Here is a 21,211-nt window from a genome sequence, read left to right on the forward strand (position 1 = left end):
TTGTTTTTTAAGTAATCTCTACACCCAACATGGGGCTTGAACTTACAACCCTGAGATCAAGAGTCACATGCTCTACTGACTGAGCCTGTCACACACCCCTCCACGCAGTTTTAGAAGAAGAAAAAAAGAAGAATCCACTGAAGACAGGGCTTCAAAGAGATATTTGCAAACCCATGTTCATAGCAGTATTATTCACAATAGCTCAGATTTGGAAGGAACCCAAGTATCCATCAATGGATGAACAGATACCCAAAATGTGGTGTATACATGGTTATTCAGCCTTTCGAAGGAAGGCAATTCTGACCCACGCGACCACATGGATGGACCTTAAAGACATCATGCTAAGTGAAATAAGCCAGATACAGAAGACAAATATTGTATGATTCCACTTACATTAGGTGCTTTGAGGAGTCAAATTCAGAGACACAAAGTAGAATGGGAGTTACCAGGGCCTGGGGGGTAACTGTGAGTGGGGAGTTAGTGTTAATGGGTACAGAGTTTCAGCTTCGGATGATGAAAAGGTTCTGGCAGTGGATGTCAGAAAATGTGTAAACTTTTTTTTTTTAAGTGTTTAAAAAAATGGCTAAAATCTGGGACTCCTGGGTGGCTCAGTCTGTTGAGCATCCGACTTCAGCTCAGGTCGAGATCTCACAGTTCATGGGTTTGAGCCCCGCGTCGGGCTCTGTGCTGACGGCTCGGAGCCTGGAGCCTGCTTCAGATTCTTTGTTTCCCTCTCTTTCTGCCCCTCCCCCACTCACACTCTGTCTCTGTCTTTCTCTCTCTCAAAAATAAATAAACATTAAAAAAATGGCTAAAATCTGCTCAAGAAATAGACTTCGAGTTACACTTGGAACTTGCCATTCAAGAAACTTAAGTAGCAGCCATTATGAGCACTTGTCCTTATTTTCAAAAAGCATTTTCAAAAATACAAATTTTTCCCCACAGAAGAAAGAGTCCTGTGGTCTGAGGAATGTCTCCCCTGTACACACAGATCTGAATAACAAACACCAGGACCCGCCACAGCTGAGGGACGCCAACAACAGCAGAACTCAATACATTGTGTCTGCGGCAGCAGGGGCTTTGAACTTCCTGGCTTTGTCAACGGATGTCACAACCTCTGTGTTATTGAAACAGATTTTGGTATTTAAAGCAGATCAGGCTTGTTTTTTAAACATTCATTTTGATCCTAAGACAAATTTTCTGTTTGTCTAAGGGAAAAATAAAGGGGAATATTGTTGGTGGGAACCTGCCAGACAGTCATGCATTTGGGGGGGCAGGAATCAGTCAGGCTTGTTGCTTGTTAGCATTTTGTTGTTTAAATACCTACGACTTCAGAAAAAAGGGACTGCAGCACGTATAAAAGCCCTTCACGGTGACTGCCTCACTTACAGCCTGCACCTCCTACTTCAACTAGCTGTAGTTCTTCAAACACGGGTTCTACCATCACGCTGCCTTTGCTGCAAGGTCTCTCTGCCTGGAACAGTTTCAAAGGCCTCCCCACACAATTCCTGCTCACTTTTTGAAAACCCATTTCTAGGGACACCTGGGTGAATCCGTTGGTTAAGTGTCCCACTCTTTTTTTTTTTTTTAATGTTTATTTTTGAGAGAGAGAGAGAGAGAGAGAGAGAGCGAGCACAAGCAGGGGAGGGGCAGAGAGAAAAGGAGACAAAGAATCCAAAGCAGGCTCTAGGCTCTGAGCTGTCAGCACAGAGCCCAACACAGGGCTCAAACTCACAAACTCACCACCTGAGCCAAAGCCATATGCTTAACCGACTGAGCCACACAGGCACCCCAAGTGTCCCACTCTTGATGTCAGCTCAGGTCATGATCTCATGGTTGGTTTGTGCGATTGAGCCCCATGTTGGGTTCCATAATGACAGAGTGGAGCCTGCTTCAGGTTCTTTCTCTCCCTCTCTCTCTCTGCCCCTCCCCTGAGCTCTCGCTCTCTTTCTCTCAAAATAAATAAACATTAAAAAAAAAAAAAAAAAGAAAATCCATTTCTAGAAAACATTTTCTGGACCTTCCCCCCTGCCTCGCCCCATCCACACATCTAAGTGGATCAGGCACTTCTTCCAGTGACTTCCATGCCCCTTGACATTGTACATGTTAAACTATGGAAATGTGTGGTCTCCCCAACTGGGGCATGCACTATCCATCTTTGTATGTTCAGGACATACCAACAGAGACCCACGTAAGGTAAGTGGCCAATAAATATACTTTCCGGAACTGCACTAGTCATCAGAGCTGGTAAGTCACAGTCTTGTTTTTTTGTTATTTGTTTTAGAGAGAGAGAGAGAAAGCACAAGCAGGGCAGAGGGTCAGAGGAAGAGAGAGAGATAATCTTAAGCAGACGCCACAGAACACAGCCTGACATGGGGCTCGACTTGTTATCATAACCTGAGCCAAAACCATGAGTCAGACGCTCAACCAACTGAGCCACCCAGTGCCCTAAAATCTTATTTTTAAATCCCTTTTGATATATTAAGGGCACTTGGACCCCGGACGGGAGAAGCACAGAGACATTCTCTGCTCCTCTTCTCTGCTTCTTTGCCCAATTACCTCCAGGAGGCTAGAAAGAGCTCCTCAGGGAAGATCTGCAGCTGGTTCACGCTGATTTCAAGTCCAAAAATGTCAGGAAAGATTCTGATTGTCTCCTGGACCAACTGACCATGGCTAGGGGAGCAGAGGAATGTAAGAGTGTGGAAGTTCATCCTTGAACTTCATGGTTAGAATCAAGGAAGGAACATTTCCCTGGGGGGAGGGAGGGAAAGTGCTGGGCAGACTGAACACCAGATGTCTTGCATGCCCTTGCCATCTACACCTGGGAGCCTGTAGGAAATGCAGAATCCCAGGCCCCACCCCAGACCTACCGAACAACATCTACATGTGAACGGATCACCAGGTGATATGCTTGACCATGAAAATGTGAGGAGATCTCTACAACCACCCCCCCAACTCCAGCACTGTCTCAAGAACTACTCTGTCCAGCTGGTGTGGGACAGCTTGGCACAGCCACATCTCCAAAGAAGGGCAGGCTGTAACTCCCTCACAGACCACAGAGCGGAAGGCATATGTCAGACTGGCCTGGAGTCTGTCTGTGTCGAAGACTCACCTGTGAATATTACTAATAGACCTTCCTTTTAGGGTAAAGAGTAAGACGATAAAAATTTATAAACTGAGAGCAGATTATCTCTTTTTTCACCTAGGACCCAAGGAACTATTCCAAGTCCACCAGACAAACACCTCAGCTAAGACTGAGAATCTACTTGACAATTTCAAAATGTTCAATTAACCCTTATTATCAATCCTATGATTTATTATAATGATCAGTGTAATAATTATTATTATTACTTTTTATTTTAGAGAGAGAGAGAGCAAGCATAGGCGAGGAAGAGGGGCGGAGGGAGAGAGAGAGAAAGAGAGACAGAGACAGAGAATCTCAAGCAGGCTCCACACTCAGCACAGAACCATCATGAGACTTAATCCACGTCCCTGGGATCAGGACCTGAGCCGAAATCAAGAGTCGGTTGCTCAACCGACTGAACCACCCAGGAGCCCCATGATCAGTGTAATTATTATTATTTTTGAGAGAGAGAGAGAGATAGAGAGAAAGAAAGCATGAGTGGGGGAAGGACAGAGACAGAGGGAGACACAGAATCCAAAGCAGGCTCCAGGCTCTGAGCTGTCAGCACAGGGCCCAGTATGGGGTTCAAACCCATGAACCACAAGATCATGACATGAGCCGAAGTCGGACGCTTAACCAACTGAGCCACCCAGGTGCCCCAATCAGTGTAATTATTAATGAGAGACAACCCAAGCTAAACTTTGGGCTTGGCTATTAATAATCTTCGGCATCGCCTCATTCAAGTGCACAATGAGTTATTCCTTTTGCCAGGTATCAGAAGAACAATCTTATTAATTCATCATTACAATTTTAATTACCTTTGTTCTTTTATCATAGTCTAAGGTTATATATATATATATATATATATAATTAAAAATATATTAATATATAATATACATCAAATATATATTTAAAAGATATATTAAATATATATATATATACACACACATATGTACATACATATACACACCAACCTGGGGCAACAGGACTTTCTTAAAGGCACAGTGTCTTTCTCTTCAGACACAGTTTCAGATATGATGCAACTGATGGGGTTAATAAGGCAGCCAGTGGTGAGAGGAACAAGTTCTTCCTTATGATTCTCTCTGCCCATAGGGAAGGAAACTCTTCGGCCTCCTGGTCTTTTATTCTCATCCAAGTTCATTCTGATGGGAAGACTTACTTATCTTGCTGTACATTTACTGAGGCTCGTTTCACTTGTTGGTGGGATTCCAGGGCTTCAAGCACAAAACCCAGACTCTAGATGGTTTGTCTCTTCTCTTGAATCCAAGCAATAAAATTCTCCGGAGTTTCTGTCTCCAGCTGTTCGGGGTGGGATTGGAGGATGGGAAGGAAGCCATGCCCCCTATAAGGAGCAGAAAGCCTTAAGTCTAAAACCAGGGTTGACATTTTCAACTCAACTTTGTTTCCTACTTGCCTACTAGTCCTTGTGCATGAATTCTCTTAGTCTACATTCCCAGAAGGGAAGAGGCGTGGGCAGTAGAGTTTAAGTACCCAGACTTTGAAGTGTCCAACACATGCTATGTACTGAAAAGACCTGTGTGTCTTGTCACACCATCTGACACCGGTCCTTTGGTTGTAACTTCAAAAATCTGTGGCCCTTTGGACATGTTTTCTCTTGGGACTTGTAACTTCCTGGCACAGCTGTGCAGAAGGTGTTAGCTCTTCCCCCAGGTGTCAGACTTTTCTCTTCAGTATTCATATTTCTCAAGCACCCATATTAATATGTACACTGACGAGGTGTTTCCTGGTACCTTTGGAGGGCTTCTTTTTATCCCTATTGGCATTCCACTTCAGCTCATCCTAAAATACCTGATTTGTTGGATTTTCAATCAAGTAAAGGGGCTGTAAATATGCCAAGTGTAATGTTGACGTACTTAGAACATCCCATTGTTGAAGACAAATGGAGAATTTGAGATAGCCCCAATTTCCTCTCAAACTCAATTCAGGGACAGCCCGGCATAGAGTTAGTAGATTCTTCATTCTGGAACTTTCCCTCAACTTTCTCAGTTTCATCTTACTCAGTAAATGTACCCATCTCCTCACAGACTTACCTTTAGAAGGATGGGTTTCTGACAAAGTTATTTTTTAGATTTTGTCCTGCTGATTAAAAAGTTCCATCAGTCTCCCAAAGCTAAACAGTACTCTGTGCTTCTGGAAAGGAAGGGCATGTGGCTAAGGTGTTTAATTTTCTAAGTTGTTTTGATTCACTCAAAGGATAGATCTAATCTCTGAAGTGTATTTTTAGAAATGAAATAAATTTAAGCTCAAAGGAGCTTTAAATAAAAGCACCATAATTATATTTACTCCAAGACCATGAGGCTTTTGTTCATCTCCTTTTGACAGAAGTTCAGTTCATGCCATTGTTACTCTTAGTAATACTAGAGGTGGAAGAACAGATTTGCCAAAATACATACAGCAGGACCTCCTTGCCATGTTTAAAGAAACATGGTGCCCATTTGGGAAAAACCTTTTGCTACTTACAACCTGCCTCCTTCCTTAATCCCAGTAATTCCTGAAGAAATACCACTCGGGAGAAGTGAGGCTGTGAGGTCATGGGCGGTGCCCTGGCTCCAGGTCCAGTCACACTCCATTCTGCACGATCTGAGAGTGACAACTCCTGAGGAATGTACAAAGCTTGTTCAAGACTCACCATGTCAGCTCAGTTCCACCAGAGGGATTCACACAAACCGCAAAGGCTTTTACCTATTGCTGGACAAGTTGGCACCCACTGCAAAATGTCAGCAAGCTCCTCTCTATGGATTCCCCCCTCCCCCCATTCATATGTTTAAGCCCTAACCTCCAATGTGGAGATGGGGCCTTTGGAAGGTAATCAGGGCTAGATGAGGTCATGGGTGAGGGGGGTCCTCATGATGGGCTTAGTGACCTTGTAAGAAGAGACCAGAGCTCGCTCTCTCTCTCTCTCTCTCTCTCTCTCTGCCATGTGAAGACACAGCCAGAAGGCAGCCATCTGCAACCCAAGGAGAGAGCTTCCTCCAGACACCAACCCAACCTTGGTCATGTACTGGTGGCCTCCAGAACTGTGAGAAATAAATATCTGTTGCTTAAGCCACCCAGTCTGTGGTATTTTATAATGGCAGCCTGAGGAAAGACATTATTCCTTGCTCTTTTGGAGAGTTAAAAAAAAAATGAAAGTAAAAAAACAATGACTAACAGTTTCAGAAGAAGCTGTCACCAAATTAGAAGTGAAAAAGGAAAAAGGCTTTGAGTTATTGCTGGAATGGAGCAGAGGCTAAATGACGCGCACCGAGCACCTCCCTGGGCGCTAGAGAGGCGAAAATGGAAGTCCAGAACCTGCTCTTGTGGCACCCTATTCCAGGTCAGCTGCTCCAGAAGGTGACCAAGCAAATTCTATCAATATAACACGCTAAGTGCTCAGATTACGAGTACACTCTGGATACCACGGAACAAGCCCCACACCGAGGCAATGCCCGTATTAATCTGGGACAGATAAGAATTACTGGGTGAGGAAGTTTGGGAAGGGTGTTCTACATAGAAGGAACAGTACAAACAAGTCAGCAAACTCTAAGCCCCTGGGTATCAACTAGAGCACCAAGTGAGGTGAGTAGTGGCCACCGTTAAAGCTGAAAGAAACAGAGAGAGGAAAGAAAAAAAAAAACTCAATAGCTGGGAACCCCTTTTCTCCTAGCAGGTATTTAAAAAAAAGCCTTGGGGCGCCTGGGTGGCTCAGTCGGTTAAGCGTCCGACTTCGGCTCAGGTCATGATCTCACGGTCCATGAGTTCGAGCCCCGCGTCGGGCTCTGTGCTGACAGTTCAGAACCTGCAGCCTGCTTCAGATTCTGTGTCTCCCTCTCTCTCTGACCCTCCCCCATTCATGCTCTGTCTGTCTCAAAAATAAATAAACATTAAAAAAATAATAATAAAAATGAAAAAATGAAAATAAAAAAAATAAAAATAAAAAAAAACCCATGGAATTTTTTTTACTTAGGGAAGCAGGCAGCTGGTTTCAGGAAGACTGGGTATCTGGTTTGATCAGCATGCCAGAGGTCATCCTGGACTTCAAAAGAGCTCATGCCACTCTCGTGGGCCTCTATTTTTGTGCCCATGTCTGTGGGGGAGTCCTGGGGGTCAGAGACTCCCTGAGTGACCTCAGGTGGGCCAGCTGACCTTTCTGGATTTCAGTTTTCCCCTCTATAAGAAAGGAATCCTCTATAAAGTGTTTCTCAGGGATTAAATTTTAGTCTTTCTTTTTTTGAATTAAAAAAAATTTTTTTTGGAATGTTCATTTTTGAAGGAGAGACAGAGCATGAACAGGAAGGAGCAGACAGAAAGGGAGACACAGAATCTAAAGCAGGCTTCAGGCTCTGAGCTGTCGGCACAGAGCCCGATGCAGGGCTCGAACTCACAAGACATGAGATCATGACCTGAGACGAAGTTGGATGCTTAACCGACTGAGCCACCCAGGTGCCCCTTAGACTTTCACTTAAAAAAATTTTTAAAGGGGATTAGGGATTTTATTCATTCCCTGACTTGTTCTGGTGAGAATTTTTAAGAAGCTTAAAGAAACAGGGGTTACAGGCAAAATACATCCATTAGAAGTAGATGAGAGAGATAAAGTGTACTCTCCCAGACATAAGCCAGGTGTGGGACTGCTCTGTTGTAACACAGACCTCTTTTTCTAAAGTTTAGCGTTAGTGTTTTCTAAACCAGAAATGTTACTGTGTATTCTCCCCAACATTTGGTATTGTCAGTGTCTAGAATTTTAGCCATTCTGGTGGCTATGTGGCTCCACATCAGATTGGACACCACTTGCCTCTCATTTCCCCATTCTCTTACAACCAAGCTAGTACAGGGCCGACAGCTGCAATTTCCCTACTGAAGACCCGGCCAACAATATTTAGGGCTGATCCTCTTTTTCTTGCTGCTTCTTTTTTAAATAAACACCTGGGTAGAATTCCAAAATGTTAGAAAAAACAGATTCTCTGAGTCATTTGAAAAATTGAACAAAGCACTTTGAAACCTGTGGTGTTACTTGGATCTGGTCATTTTGAATTTCTCTTGACACGAGAATGGGAAAATGGAACAGAGCATACGTGAAGGCTCTCTATCAACACGAATCAGCAGCTCTCAAATTGTAGCTGAACTCAAAATGCAAACAACACGTCAAATGTTTCTCTATCGGCGAAGGAAAGGCTCATTGTTTGCAAGTAATGCTGTCCTAGCGAACATAAAATGTGCAACACACATTATTTCCTACAATCCCTGCAACACTTCTGTGAAGTCATACAATGATTTCCATTTTACAGATGAGAAAGCCGATCCATACGAAGGCTAAGTAATCTTTCCAAGGTTACACTGCTAGAATGGAATTCTGATCCAGGTCTTCCTGTCTCCTGAGAGCTGGGCTATCACAACTCTACTGTCTCAGCACTATATAAATTGCTGCTGAATAAATCTGCTGAATGTTACATGTTCCAATAGAGCAACGTGAAAAAAAATTTTCAGGAAATAGAAAAACCTCTTAAGCATGGGTATTGAGGGGCACCTGAGTGGCTCAGTCAGTTAAGCATCCAAGACTCTTGATTTCAGCTCAGGTCATGATCTCATGGTGGTGAGGCTGGGCCCTGAGTCGGGCTCTGCACTGGGTGAAGAACCTGCTTAAGACTCTCTTCCTCTCCCTTTGCCCCTCCCCTGCTCATGCATATACTCTCTCTCTCATAAATAAACAAACAAATAAATAAAGCACGAGTATCAAAAGCCAGTTATGCATTACATAATTCTCAGAGTGAACAGTCAACAGCCTGCCTGAGTATAAATTGAGGAAAATGTGAATAACCATGACTGACTCCCCAGAAGACGCATCAGAACTTGGTGAGGTCTGAGTGGTTCACGCAGCTGTAGCTCAACTCTGATGCTGGGCCAGGGAGTACTTCCGTGAAGAAGTATCTATTAATCACACAGAATGGGCTCGGAGCTGGGCTGGCTGCAGTGGGGGATTCGAGAAGACACCCACCTACTCCCTCAGTTCCCTGGAGTTAACTTTTTTTCTAATTTCTCAAGAGTTCTAGCTATTCTTGAAAGGCAAAACTTATATACTCCAATGAAAGGTGACACTGAATAACCGCCAAACACCTCCCCCTGAAAGTGCTGAACTCGAAATCCTAATATTTTAAGGCTGCACAGAGGACGGTAAAGAGATCTGAACAGCAAAGCCTAACGGTGCAAACATTCGGCAATTTGGGATAGTAGTGTCGACCATGCTTACTGCAGCATCCGTAAGGTAATGATTTGCAAGAGTACAGGGACCAAAGTCAAGAGAACACCTCTTAACTCTCACCTAAAGAAAAACATTTGTTTTCACAGGTGAAAATCCTTTCTCGGGGAGAGAGGGCAGTGCAGAGATAATAACAGGTGATTGGATCCTTGAATTCCTTCTTAGAATTAGAACTAACACAGTGTGACAATCTTGTTTCTTTTTTAGGGGGAGGGGTAGTCATTGTACAAAAGACTACCCAGAGACTTGAAAACAGTGACTCCTAATTCCAGTTTCAATTAAAAAAAAAATGGAAGAGGCACTTTAATACTCACCAAATTCTTTACAGTTCAAATTTTGCGCCTGGGAAAACCCCCGACACTTTGTACCTTATTTGGGCATGTTAATGGTGAGTGGGGACACTCTGCCAGGTGTTAGGAATATAACCTTGAGTTAAGCCTCCGACTCTTGATTTCGGCTCAGGTCATGATCTCACCGTCATATGATTGAGCCCCACATTGGGTTTTACGCTGATGGCACAGAGCCTGCTTGGGATTCTTTCTCTACCTCTCTCTGCGTGCCCCCTCGCTTGTGTGCACACACCTCTTCCCCCCGCCCTCTCAAAATAGATAAACTTCAAAAAAGAAAAAAAGATATTCCCTGACCTCCTTGGGCTCACAGGCTCACACCCAGGTGGCTGGCTGGGAAGGAGTGATCTGATTATTGTGATTTTTCTAATTTGCCTGATCCTTGTCCTTCCTTTTCTTCTCCGGACATGGAGGTGAGGGAAAGTGGTGGGTATTTTATCAACTCTTGACTAATCACCTACCACATTCTGGGCCAAACATCGCGCATCTGGAAAACTGTACAGAAAGCATACAAACCCCAAATAGGGAATAATGGCCTGAGACGAAGCAGAAAAGAAACGAGGTGGAATTTTCCTTGGAGACAGATGTGACTGGGGGGTCTTCTCCCTGTGCAGACCCCCCAGCCTCCGGAAGTCCCAGGAGGAGAAGACAGATGTGGAGGTGTAGCCTGGGAGATCCTGTTCCCCTTACAACTACCACCCCCTCAAGACCCCCTAGAAGGGCACAGAAACAACGTAATTAAATGACAAATCTAACACTAGCTGTGTTTACATGGTACCAGGCAATTCACTGTTGACTGAAAAAACTTTTCTTGCTGGGTATTTGACTGACTCACTATTTGGGATCCATATAAACAAGAACAACCTGCTTGTTGGCCTGGCCTTACAGACACGTTTACTTACATAGAAACAAAAACATCACCACAGGTCTTTCAAATCCACGTTACTCCTTTCTATTTGTGTCAAAACTCTGCCTTCCCATCATAAGAGTCTGCACCTTTGAATTTCCCAAGGAAGGTTTCACTGTATTAGCTTTGACTACGGCAGCTCCTTCTCTCGTGACCCAGGCAACTCATTTCTGCCCACACAGTCCACCCTCTGGTTTGGGCACGTACAGGAGAGCTCCTTGCTGATCACCCTGTGTTGGGCCACACCTTGGAGAACTTAATTTTAGGGATACGGAGGGAAGGTCTTTACAAGGAAATGATAAATGCACAAAGGAAGGAATGTGTGCATCCGGAGAAGGAGAGCATTACTGGGGGCAGCTGGAGGTACTGCATGAGGTAACGAGCAGAATTCCGCCTTTCCCTGTCTCTGACGCGAGGGCACAAACCTGCAAAGATGTGTAAAATAACATCAGCAGATTCAGGCATTTACTCAGCACTCGTGTATGCAATCCTATCCTACAGTGAACAGAGTACTCGCCAGTGTATCCTCCAGCAGAGGCCTTGTGAACATTTCCAATTAACTGGACTTTGTGTCGCAAAAATCCCTTTAATTTCAGTTACGTTAAATTATAAACAGGAATGCCTGGGTGGCTCAGTTGGTTAAGCTTCCAACTCTTGATTCTGGCTCAGTTCATGATCTCACCATTCGTGAGTTCGAGCCCCGTGTCAGGCTCTGCGCTGACCGTGCAGAGCCTGCTTGGGATTCTGTCTCCCTCTGCCCCTCCCCTGCTTGTGCTCTTTCTCCTCTCTCTCTCTCTCTCTCTCTCTCAAAATAAATAAATAGACTTGAAAAATTTTATATATAAACCGTGGAGCCAGGAAATTTGTAGAAATTCAGGGTATTTCCTTAGTAAATGAACTGATACAAATTCATTCAGGTCAAAAGTTGTGAAAGCGAGCATTGTTATCATATTTTTGCAGCAGAGAACACTGTGATGGTCAATGGCACTAAAAATAGCTGAGGAAAGAATTAGGAGTTCATAACTGGAAACAAGAAAACAACAACCTTATCCAAAGTAGCAAAATGTCCGTTAGCATCCCTCCCTATGAATTATTCTGACAATAGGAAATGGAATTTAATTTTTTTTTCTCTAATCCAAACTGTATGTCTCCTCCCCTGTGCCCTCTGGGAAAACCTTATTCATAAACGGATAATTCCCAGATAACTAAATTCTTTGCTGACTGTTTCCATACAGCTCCACAACAACAAGGCAGCTCCTGAACTTGCCACTTCAAGTTCCTGTCGCTTCAGCAGTGATGTCATGGAAAGACATCCCCACGTGCTGTTTTTGTTGCCCAGCTAGAGACTGTAAAGGAAATTATGCTCTGCCTCTAGGTTTTAATTTTCCATGAAAAGTTATTCTCATTGCCAGAGCTGCCTAAACTGTGAAAGAAAAGTGATTTAATTAGGTCATAGCCATAGTTAGATTTTTAAGCACACTCTTCTGACAGAAAAGTCACATTTCACAGCTTTGTTGGGTTTAATAATTTATTTTCATCAAACCATTCCTGACGTGTTACGGTGCTGAATAACAACGGAGGGAGGAAGACGTGAGAAACACTAACTGCTGTGCGGGAAGTTATCTCTTCAAGTGAGCTTTTCTTTTCTTTTCTTTTCTTCTAACATTTATTTGTTTTTGAGAGAGAGTGCACAAGCAGGGGAGGGCCAGAGACAGGGGGGACAGAGGATCTGAAGCAGGCTCTGTGCTAACAGCGGTGAGCCCAATGCAGAGCTCGAAGTCATGAATCGTGAGATCATGACCTGAGCTGAAGATGGACTGAGCCACCCAGGTGCCCCTCAAATGAGTTTTTCACTGTCCCAGCAACAGAGGTGGAGTCTTAGGCTGATTAGAGGGAAGTCTGAGTCGGGGAGGCTCCTCTTTCCTGATTCCCTTTCCCCATTCAGTAAGTGTGGAAAGACAGTGACAGGCTCTCCACACCCAACAGGCAGTGACGATGACAAGAATGATGAGGAAAATAAAGGAAAGGAAGTAACTGCGCCCACTTTGGCACCATATGTACTAAATTTGGAACATTACCAAAAACGATTAGCATGGCCCCCTGCACAAGGATGACACACACATTCATGAAGCGTTCCCTAGTTTTCTGTAACTACGTGAGGTGATGGATGTTAACTTGTTACAGTGATTGTTTCGCAATATATACAAAATCGAAATCATCATATTGTGCACCTTAAGCTAATAGTTATATGTCAATTATATCTCAATAAAACTGGGTGGGGCAGGGAAGGGGTAACAGTAGCAACAGAGTAGGAAGAGGGAGAGAACTAACACTGTTCAGCATAGACGACCTAGTGAGAGCAAAACGTGATGGGCATCATAACTCTACTCCCAGGATTTCCCATAGTGTCTTCTTTGCGTGTGTGTGCACACCCGCACGTGTGTGTATACTCGTGCATGCCGGATACTGAACCTAAGAAGTCTCATTCCTGAACCTGAAAGATGTGTTTACTTGTCACCTCCTCAAAAGTTCAATTTATGATTCAAAATCAAGCCTTGAAACTTCTGTACAAATACATCTAAAAACTTAAGCAAAGAGTAAACAATTATGTTATTTAGAAGACACGAAATTTGTGTGATCCCATATTAAGACACTAAGCTGTTCCTTCTTCTTTAGAAAAAAAATTTCTACCAGAAATGGCAAGAGTTTTATCAATGGTCTTGGAGACATTTTAAAATTCCAAACATCGAACCCTCACAGCATCTGTTGACAATGCTTTTACAAGTTCATCCTATACACAAAACAGGCTTAATTTTACCCGGTAAACTGACATTGCCAAGACTCCTTCTTGGTTCAATATCTTGGCAATAGGTCAAGAGAAATGTCAACATGTCATTGAAAAAAGAAAGACATTAGTGTGTGCTCCCAAGATCTGGCAAAACAGCCGGAGAGACAGCTAGTCAAAACTCAGAAAAATTCTTATCCTTTTAAGAGATCTTCATGAGGATAAATCCGTCAGAGGCTGAAACTTACCAGTAGATCTTCTCACCCCTTTTAAGAGCAACCCCTATAGAGGAAACACAGTTCAGGATGGCGGTCTGTTACTACACAGGGAGATGTTGTTATGGAGACAGCTCTGAAGGCTCCCTGGCAATCCCAGTGTATAATTAAGGCTCCATCACAGAACAGCCAGCAGGGTGGTCTCCATGGGAACCAACAAACACACATTGTCGCGGGCCTAGCAACAGTTCTGAATCAATGACTCTTTATATAGGTTTAAAAACATTGTGAATGGGGCATCAATTGCTTCCTTTGTTAGACAATGTCTGATTAAATATGTGTGAGAGACCCCGTTCTCATGCGTGCTGAATTTCCAGTAGTGTCTAGAGTAGGCTGCCCACAGCTAAATTCACTTACCTAGAACTAGGAAATACAAATGATAAATTCAGACTCAGGAAGTCACTGGTTAATTTGGTGAAAGAATTAAACCAGTGGTCGACAGTGCCAGGGAGGACTGGCACCCACTCTTCTACGGCTGTCTAAATACTATCCCATCCTCTCAGTACACTAGACATTATAATTATATTTGTTTACAGATGAGCACACATCTAGAAGGTGGCAGACCTGGGACTCAAAGGTAGGTCAGAATGAAGTCCCGGTCCAGGTTTATATAACTCTATAGAATAATGCTCTTTGTTTTCGTACCACATTATCACGCCCCAGCTACCCTCACAGACATGATCTCATATATTCTGCTTTTATCTTGAAACATTGGGGAGTTCAGTTCTAGAATTTTCTAATTTTGCAATATTTTCTTCCTTGATCTTTCTTTGTCTGCCTGCTCTACTTCTGCACCCACCACGCACTCCAGGTTTGAAGATTTACATGGGACCCTTTCTAGGCAGGTTTCCCCCACGTCTAGGAAGGTTTACCTGGACTGTGTGAGAAGCATTTTCCTAAGCAGCAAAGGGAAAGGAAGCCCATTACATAAGATTCTGACTGCCCAAACTCTAATAACAGCGGAAAACATCCCAATTAACTGCTTGTAGCATTTACACATAATCTTCTATGACAGAAGGCAGGCTCGGGTGATAGGGATGGAAGGTGAGATTGCCGATTCCTACTTTATTCTGATGGGTTCTATTAAGGACTTTTTTTTGAGAGAGAGAGAGAAAGTACAAGTGCATGCACACATGTGTGCAAGCGGGGGTGGGAAAGGGCAGAGGGAGAAAGAGGGAGAGAATCTCAGGCAGGCTCCACACTCAGCTTGCAGCCCCACACGGGGCTTGATCTTGAGACTGTGAGATCATGACCCGAGCTAAAATCAAGAGTCAGATGTTACCGACCGGGCCACCCAGGTGCCCCTATTAAGGACTTGTAAAATCTGGTAAATGCTTTATTAAGTAGGTACTGATAATCAATGATCAGGCTCCTGGCAAATCATCATTATATATAATCCTACAATTGAATGTACACATCATCAGCATTTAGCCTTAAATATTAGATTCATCAACACTGTCAGAGCTCACTCGAGTCATAACATTTCTAACATTTCTGAGCTACTTGATCAAAACCAAACAGTGAGGCTCTTTCCTTGTTCCCCTGAAACCCCAGTCCCATGCATCTCTTGGGAAAGCCTCCTTCCCATTTTTCACTGTCCTACTGAGGCTCAGAAAAAGGGCTGTCTTCTCTAAAGCGAGCCCCCATTCCCCTTCCGTCTCCCATTGAAGTTCATTATTCTCCCTATTTCCCCTCATTCTTCAGCATCTCCAAATCTCTCTGTGGACGGCGTCTTCTTTTCTAGTTTCAAATATGCCCAAGTCCTTCTTTCCTCAGAAAAGAAGTTATCTTTGCTAGATCTGACTATCCCCCTGCCCACCACCAGTCACAATCTCCTTCCCGCATCTGTGTATTCTTGGATATTTATGATCTATCTTCCACCCCCCTCCCACCTGCGCTTATAAAACTTTTTCCTGCAAGACCAGTAATGTCCTTGGTCTAGGCTTATCCCAATCCAAATCTCTCTGACCTCTTGGCAGCATTTTGCTTTACTCCTTTAAACTCTTCCTTAGACTTCCCCACAGAGAACTTTCCCAGCTTTCCTTGGCTATCACTTCTCTCTCCCACACATTATTGATCTCTGGTATTGAAGTATCTCCCAAGAAAGGCTTAGCCCTCTGGTCTGCTCCACCCACATCCTCTTGCTCCTGCAGTGAGCTCATCTATTTCTTCACGTTCCTTTTTTTCTTTTTTTAGTGTTTTTTTTTTTTACACTTATTCATTTTTGAGAGACAGAGACAGCGCACAAGTGGGGGAGGGGCAGAGAGAGAGGGGGACACAGAATCAGAAGCAGGCTCCAGGCTCTGAGCTCTCAGCACAGAGCCCGACACGGGGCTCGAACCCACGTACCGCGAGATCATAACCTGAGCCAGGGTCTGACACCCAACCGCCTGGGCCACCCAGGCGCCCCATTCACGTTCCTTTTTTATTTTAAAAAAAATTTTTTTTAACATTTATTTATTTTTGGGACAGAGAGAGACAGAGCATGAACGGGGGAGGGGCAGAGAGAGAGGGAGACACAGAATCGGAAACAGGCTCCAGGCTCCGAGCCGTCAGCCCAGAGCCCGACGCGGGGCTCGAACTCACAGACCGCGAGATCGTGACCTGGCTGAAATCGGACGCCTAACCGACTGCGCCACCCAGGCGCCCCGACGTTCCTTTTTTAAAAACATGTTTGTTTATTTATTTATTTATTTAGAGAGAGAGGGAGAGAGTGCACACATATATGTGCGAGAGGGGGAGGGGCAGAGAAAGAGAGGAAGAGGGAGAATCCCAGGCAGGTTTCACTGTCAGAGCAGAGCCCAGTGCGGGGGTCAATCTCATGAACCTTGAGATCATGACCTGAGTGGAAATCGAGAGTCGGACACTTAACCGACTGGGCCACCCAGGCGCCCCTCTTGACGTTCTTGATTCCAACTCCACTGCTCTAGGCGGAGCCCAAACGGACACATGAAGCCCTGAGCTCTGCCCTCCCTTTCACCCCATGTGTCCAGCACAAAGCAGTTCCATTTAGATGCTCCCTCACCATACACATCTGTCTAAAATAGATTTCACCAGCTTCCCTCCCCAAAGATGTTCTTTCATAATCCCCCCACCCGTTTCTGTGATGCCATGGAAGTCTCATGTCTCAAGCCACAAACCTTGGGGTCATTTGTGAACCTCCCTATCGGCCACTCCCTGGACCCAAATGACTATCACACACTCCCTACTGCTCTAAAAGGATCTGGGTCTTTGTTATCTAATTCTTTGATCATATAACACTTATGTGATAGATTAAACAATCACAATTTCTTTTTCTTCAGACTGTCAGTCAAGTTGACCTTTCACCTTTATTGCCACCACTCACTACCTTGATTCACCTCCCTTCTAAATGCTTGGAACTCATTTCCAACATGACTTGCCTTTAGGCGGTCTCATTCAAAAGTTCACAGTGATCTCCAGGGCATGGATTTTAGGGCTTCCTAACTGTCTCTTCCAGGCCCATTTCCACCCTCACACCCTCACACTCTCCTCCTCCTCTGGTCAAATTTATTTCCTCATGGTTCCCCACGTGCACGTCCTGCCTCGGGACCCCTGCCATTCATCCTGGAAGGCTGTCCTTCCATTTCCACTTCTCCCAGGCAACCTGGGCTTGCAGGGGCCAGTTCAGTCTCTCCACCACCTCAGCCCACTTGGAGCTTCCCTTTACCCAACTCCTGAAGTCAGTACTACCCCGCTTAGCAATGTACTATAACAGTCTCACTCTGTCACTCTTATCTCCTCCTCTGGATTATAAGATGCACTCGGCAGGCCCTACACATATACTAACCCATTTTCCCCACCCCAGACTCCAAAGGTTTCCCCAATAAAGGCTGACTGGTAGAATCATGCCCAAAAAGAAGGCCATTCAAAGAGAGACCACATACCTTGATATCAGGCACTTTTAATACTACCCAAACTGAAAGAATCTAGTATACCATGAAGTCCCATGGAAATAGCAGTTGTTTCTGGCAGGCAGTAAATTATGACACATTGTCAGGGAAGGGACTGGGGGAGGCAAGCAAGGTACCTAGGATGCAACATTTAAGGGGGCACTCATTGTTCTCAGGTGCCGACCCCACACTGCATGATGGCCCTCATCCCAGCCCTGTGCATGTGAAAAATGAGACTCTTAACATTCAAAAAATAAACTAAACCAAATCAAGAGACACATACAAGGCAAGCTATAGAAAAATCTTTCCCAGGGCCATAGAGAACAAACTAAGACTTGGTTTCCTGGACTACCACTGAGTCAGGACAAAATGGCGGCAGCAACTATGGCATTAACTTAAAGGAAAAAAGCATTCTTATGGAAGCAGCTTTGAAATGGAGAGCAAAACCTGGATTCTAAGGGCCCTAGAGGGCCAGAGCTGCTGTCTGGGAATGAATCTTCTCTCCTGGCTCATCCTCAACATAAACTCACTCTGGCTTCAGTTGCTTCTTCCCAGTGGATGCTGAGAACACCAGTCAGTTTGAAGTTAACCCGGATGAGACAAGGCACTATTCAATCCGGAAAAAATTCTCACATGATAACTTAAATCTACTAAAGAAACCCATTAGCATACCACATCTTCCTTATATGTCTACACATTTCATTGCTTTCGTCTTAAATTCATTCACTTTTTCCTGCATCAGTGCTTTACAAGTGGGAAGAGATTCCAAGATTTTATGAAGGTGAAGTTAGATTTTGCACGCCCAAATTTATCAAACTGAAGGGAGAAATAAAAAAAGTTGCTAAAAAGGTTGCTTTTTAGAAGGTTTCTTCTTTAAAAAATGTTTGTTTATTTGTTTGTTTGTTTTGAGACAGAGAGAGAGCAGGGGAGGGGCAGAGAGAAGAGAAAGAGAATCCCAAGCAGGCTCCGTGCTGTCAGCACAGACGCTGACAAGGGAATTGATCTCACAAATGATGAGCTCATGACCCGAGCCAAAATCAAGAGTTGGACATTTAATTGACTGAGCCACCCAGGTACCCTGAGAATGTTTCTTAAATTCACAGATAGAAAAACAAGAATAACAATGGTAACAATATAAAGTGACTTCAAAGGCCCTTTTTTTTTCCCATGCTGAGCATTCTCAGACCTAAAGAAGATACTAAGATAAGGACCAGAGAGAAGCATGGATACCTTAGAAGTGATGAAGTTCATGTGACAACTCCTTGGAAAATAGCAGAGAATGGATCCTTCTGGAGCAAGGAAGAAGGTGCCCTCAGCCTCTTCTGAATGACCTTCCTTTCTGAGTGTCTTTGAGTTTTTCCACAGAATCCAAATTCTCCTCTGGGGCCAACGGAACATCCTTCTGAGTCATTTTCCGAACATGCTGGCACTCACTAGAGTCACAATGACGTCATGGGGAAATGTTGTATTGCTAAGTACAATTATGTTGTATTTCAAATGTCAGCACATTCTGATGTGTAGGTGGTCCAAAGAATGGGAAAGTATTATGCCACTGAGGATAACAGAGCTTATTTTCAAACAGAAAAGAAAAAGGAGGAGGAGGGGAGGGAGAAAAAGAGAGACTCCTGAAGCTAGAAGAGACCTTAGTGGCTCATCTAATCCAATCTTCAACATTTAAGGAGGATCAGCATTAAACCTTAGCAGCCAATTAAAAACCCTTATACTTTTGAATCAGCTACAGAGAAGGAAATGACGAACCTCACCTCCCCCCAAGTTTAAAAGAAAATGAAAAATTTAAATAGGTAAAAAGGAGGCTCATGAAAGTAGTGGCCAAACAGGCAAAGCCATACACAAGAAAAATATCCTTCCTAATACCAACAGACAATATTTAAGCACTATTCTTTGAGCACTTTGCAGCTTTCAGGGATGGTTTAATGCCATAAAATCCACCCACTATAAATGTAAAGTTCAACGATTTTTTTAAAGTGGGCTCCACGCCTAGCAGAGAGCCCAATATGGTGCTTAAACTCATGACTCTGAGATCAAGACCTGAACTGATATCAAGAGTGGGAGGCTTATCTGACTGAGCTGCCCAGACGCTCCAAAAATTCAATGATTTTTTTAACTGTTTATTTTTATTTATTTTTTGAGAGAGTGAGTGTACACACGAGCAGGGGAGGGACAGAGACAGAGGGAGAGAGAGAGAATCCCAAGCAGGCTTCACACTCAGCGCTGAGCCCAACATGGGGCTCGATCTCACAACCATGTGAGATCACGACCTCCACCAAAAGAAAGAGTCAGATGCTTAACCGACTGAGCCATCCAGGCACCCCCAAAATTCAATGATTTTTAATGAACACATTTAATAAATTAATTTAAATGATGGTGCAACCATCACCACAACCCAGTTTTAGAACATTTCTATGAACAAAAATAACTTCCTTGGGCCTATTTGTAGTCAATTTCTGCTCCAAGAAACCATCACTATGCTTTCTGTCTCCATAAATTTGCCTTTTTTGGAAATTTCAATAAATGGAATCATACTCTATGTATTTTTTTGCACTGGCTTCTTTCACTTAGCATAACGTTTTTGAGATTCATCCATGTTGCAGCAATGAGGTAATAGTCCATTCCTGTTTATTGCCAAATAGTATTCCATTGTATGTGAACAGTACATCTCTTTTATACATTCACCAACTGATGGCCATTTAGATATTGTCCAGTTTGGGGCTATTATGAATAATGCTACTCTGAGCGTTCATGTTAAAGTCTTTTTGTTTTCATTTCTCTTGGGTAGAGTTCTAGGAACAGAATTGCTGAGCTATTTAGTCAGTTTATGCTTAGCATTTTAAGAAACTGGCAAAACAGTTTTCCAAAGTGGCTATACCATTTTACATTCCTACCAGTAATTTAAGAGGGTCCCAGTTTATCCACATCCTCGTCAGCTCTTGATATTGTCTATATTTTTTTTATTACAGCCATCTTAGTGAGTGGGTAGCGATATCTCATCATGATTTAATTTGCACTTCCCTAATGGCTAATGACATTGAGTTGCTTTTTATGGACTTCATGAATCATTTATATATCTTCTTTGGTGAAATGTATGCCTATTCATATTTTTTTTTAAGTTTTTATTTAAATTCCAGTTAGTTAACATACAGTGTAATATTGGTTTTAGGAGTACAACATAGTGAATCAATACTTCCATATCACCTGGTACTTATCACAAGTGCCCTTCTTAATCCCCATTACCTGTTTCACCCACCGCCCCCACCTTCGCCCTGGTCATCAGTGTGTTCTCTATAGTTAAGAGTCGGTTTCTTGGTTTGCCTCTCTCTCTTTATTTTTTCCTTTTTCTTGTTGGTTTTGTTTCTTAAATTTCACATATGAGTGAAACCATGTTATCTGCCTTTCCCTGACTGATTTATTTCTCTTATTAGCATTACACTCTCTAGGTCCACCCACGTCATTGCCAAGTGGCAAGATACCATTCTTTTTATGACTGAGTAACATTCCATTATATAGATATTTATGTATTCACATCTTTCAACCATTTTTTGGTTGGGTTGTATGTAGTCTCACTGAAGA

General features: G+C 43.5%; 1 protein-coding gene and 1 non-coding gene across 2 annotated transcripts in view; one reads left to right on the plus strand and one right to left on the minus strand.

Annotated features, from left to right (window-relative positions):
* Nucleotides 1-21,211, minus strand: part of TMEM241 (transmembrane protein 241) — a 118,383-nt gene that overhangs the window by 16,010 nt on the left and 81,162 nt on the right. The window lies entirely within an intron of this gene.
* LOC122471050 lies at nt 12,689-12,797 on the plus strand. The gene has a single exon (XR_006294075.1). It is a non-coding gene; the product is annotated as a U6 spliceosomal RNA (small nuclear RNA).

This window comes from Prionailurus bengalensis, chromosome D3, assembly GCF_016509475.1.
Source record: "Prionailurus bengalensis isolate Pbe53 chromosome D3, Fcat_Pben_1.1_paternal_pri, whole genome shotgun sequence".
NCBI classification, from domain to species: domain Eukaryota; kingdom Metazoa; phylum Chordata; class Mammalia; order Carnivora; family Felidae; genus Prionailurus; species Prionailurus bengalensis.